This window comes from Notothenia coriiceps, unplaced genomic scaffold (assembly GCF_000735185.1).
Source record: "Notothenia coriiceps isolate Sejong01 unplaced genomic scaffold, NC01 NC01_scaffold00013411, whole genome shotgun sequence".
Taxonomy (NCBI): Eukaryota; Metazoa; Chordata; class Actinopteri; order Perciformes; family Nototheniidae; genus Notothenia; species Notothenia coriiceps.
This window is the reverse complement of record NW_011346112.1, coordinates 1-3,387: the sequence shown is the minus strand read 5'-3', so window position 1 is coordinate 3,387 and position 3,387 is coordinate 1. Positions and strand designations below refer to the sequence as shown.

The following is a 3,387-nucleotide window of genomic DNA, read 5'->3' as shown; positions in this document are numbered from 1 at the left end:
ATGGTAGAGCGACAGTGAGGGAACGTGTGTATGTTTCTGGAAGTGAAACGAGGCAGCAGAAAAACAGAGGTCTGTGATGTATTTTGTGAAACAGAAGAACAGCTAAATAAATGTAACTGCCTCCCAAGAAGAGCTCGCCTCTCTCCAGTCATTTAAGCTAAAGTGGGTTATTGAACCTGAAGCTTGTTGCTTCTGCCCTCCTCGACTACGGTCTGGGAGCCGACAGGAAAGTTCAACACACAGATGGCCAGTCCGCCCCTTTGCAGCACATTATTTCGATGAGAGATGAGCAGATCGCCACTGGGCTTTCAACTAAATACACAGCCACGCAAAAACTGCGGCATTTGTACAGCTCCTTATGGATACTGCAATTTGTTAGTGCTTTCCTCTGTGGTGAAACGATCAGCACTGCACCACGGAGGAAAGTGGCAGAAAGTCACCTGGAGTTAAAGAGAGCGGGGCTGCGTTGCGTGCATGGCTTCCTTCTGCAGGTAGACGCGCTCTGGCGGCGGTCTCGTTCGGGATCCGAAAATACAATTTAAATATTTTTGCACACTTATTCCACCTATTCCTAGTGTGCCACGTGCCAATGCTGGCACGCGTGCCAGGGGTTGCCGACCCCTGGTCTATAGACTAGGCTTAATAAAAGGCCACATGTTATAATCTTTTTTAAGTTGATATGATCAGTTGTCCAATATAAAACATATTTGTTATTTATTTTCACTTGTTTTTATTATCATTGCATTTGATATCAAGGTATCCAAATGTAATCAGTTACATTACTTTTGTGATACTTGTATTACATTACTGATGACATTTTCAACTTTTTTTGTCCTTTTAGAAATCAACAAACAAAAAAATGGTGCACTTATTCTGCCATTTTAATATTGATTTAGAAATGTATTATCATCTAAATGACAGGCACATTTTGTTCAGTAATTGTGATACCTGTGCAGACTTCTGTCAGATGGATCCCTCCCACAAGACAGGTCACCTCCTCAACCAGGTTCATCTGAAAAACAATAAAGACAGCATTTGCTTCTTAGTGATGTGAAGTTTTAAAGATTACATTTAGAATATTGTTGAAAGATCTTAGTTACCAAATCTGGACAGGGAGCTGAGGAGGCTTGTGGCTCAGCGTCAGAGGAAAGAGCTGCAAACAGACACAAATATCCTAAATTACAATGCATTTCAATTAACTGTTACCCAAAATAAAAGCAAGAAGAGGAAATGAATGTTCACTACAATAATCAAGATAACAAACCAGAAAGCTCATCTTCATGAAGAGTTGAAGTCTCGTCTTCATCCGAGTTATTCTGAAAACAGAACCGATCACAAATAGCAGAGACAGCCGAATGAAAGCAACTTTCAAAGCAAATCAGATTTATTATGATACATATATGATCAAACTGCTTCAAAAATTTGTTATTTTCCCCAGAAAGTGGGTTCTACCTTACCTCTTTATGCATAGCCTCATCCTGTAGGGAGAAGAATATTTCAGGCTCTGACGGAGCTTCTGTGAAAAAAGATATTCCACAATTATGTTCTGCACATCATTCAGGAACAGAGGAGCTTTGTAGACTGATCTGTAGCCTTAGAGTTAGAGGTAGTAAGTGAAGCTTTAGTGATGCAGGAAGGAGTCCTTAAAACCAGGAAGCGAGTTGACATTTGACCACTTCTCCCTTGTCTCAGTTTTTTTGAACGTGTTTTTGGTTAGACGTCTGAAATAAGATCTGCTGTTAACACAAGCTAAAGAGATTTTCACGTGTTGTTATACATCAGTAAATAATCCACTGGTGAATGTCCGAAGCTTTAATGTGTTGTAAAAACAGCGATTGCTATAAGTCACTAAACCAGACGACTAAACGCCATCACGCCAAACATTAGCTTATGGTGGTGCGCAGCAATGTAAGCGTGATGTTTATGGCCCAATGTTAGCTTTTTACTTCAGGCGATTGCATTTACGCTTCTAAAATCATAAAAGTGGTGTTAATATGTTCAGTTTATCCTGTTAAGCAAAACATGTAAGTTTCATGTTGGCCACAAAGCTTATTTTAATAAGATACAATATATTTGTTAGAAATGACTCACCTGTAAATAGTTCACAAAGAAGCTCTTTATGCAGAGGCTGTGATTCACTTGGGACCTAAAATGTAAGAAATCACACAATTTGAACAAAAACAACTTTAGACGATCAGTTTAACAGTACTGTATGAGACGCTTCCCAGTTAACCTCCTCTAAGTTAACCTGTGGTTTTGATCAATTCAGTAAGGCATGTTTTTTCTCAATACGCTCAGCAGATTTTTCACATTCATATTTTAAGCCTTCCAATTATTAGAAACGGGAGAAACTGAGAACAGCAAAGTGGTCAGTATTTTCTCTTTTTTAGCATCAACCACCATTCATTGTTTTTTTTTCTTACCTTGCCTGTATTTGTGACAAGGCTTTTATCCATTTGCCTCTGAATAGCCGATCAAGTATTTTTTTATTTTTTTTGTCTTTATTATACCCAGCCTGAGCTCAAGCTGCCCTTCAAATCTTAAAAAGTAACTTAAAAAACACTGCAGGTGCATATACAGGGTATATGCAGGAATCCTGAGGCCAAATTTAATACCTTTTAAGACCTTTTTTAAGACCCTTTCCATACATTTTAAGACCTCATCGCAACTTTGAGTTCTAACCGGTTACATTGGCGACACACTTTACCTCACATTTACTATATTGATTGTAAGATACCACAACTAAACAGAGTGCAGACAGACTACTGAAGCCTCCTCTCCACATGAACTTCAACCTCTCTGTGAAGGTCAGGTTTAATGCAGTATGCTGCTTTGTTGCTTCTGTACTCTGTGCTCTTTCATTCCAGTAAAACTCCTCAGAAACCATTAGAAACCAGTATTTGACCAATAAACAAAACAATTGACAAAACTTTGAACTATGAAATATTTTAAACTTTTGTGAGCTTCAGCGGGGCAATGCCATATAGGAGCTCCCTCACAAATACCCAGGGGTTAAATTGGGCTGGGGCTGTCCGGGGCTAAGCCCTGGCACATAGGACGATGCTCTGACGTCATCACCCTCACACATTTGTCATATATTTACAAAAAACGATATATATGTTAAGACTTTTCTCGTTCTTAATATAGACTATATTTAGGGTCGATATGTGTTGACTTTACTTTAAAATAGCAGATCTCTGTGACCGGATATAGTTTGGCTTAGACCCCGGCCCCACGAGTACGCATACGGTAAAACGCATACGCAAACGCAAAAAAGTCTTCCGTTCACACGCATTCGATTCATTAATGTGTCCGTTCACACTAGACCGCTGGAAATGCTGGAAACGCTGTAGTACATATGCCAGGCCTGTAAGTGGCGCAGCTGCC

The 3,387-nt window shown here is 39.6% G+C and overlaps 1 long non-coding RNA gene across 1 annotated transcript; it reads right to left on the bottom strand.

The window, feature by feature from the left end:
* Nucleotides 1–941: 941 nt before the first annotated feature.
* Nucleotides 942–2,151, bottom strand: LOC104947927 (uncharacterized). The gene is made up of 5 exons (XR_798609.1): nucleotides 2,092–2,151; nucleotides 1,458–1,516; nucleotides 1,265–1,316; nucleotides 1,101–1,153; nucleotides 942–1,012 (listed from the first exon to the last, which is right to left on the bottom strand). It is a non-coding gene; the product is annotated as an uncharacterized lncRNA (long non-coding RNA).
* Between the last annotated feature and the right edge of the window lie 1,236 nt (nucleotides 2,152–3,387).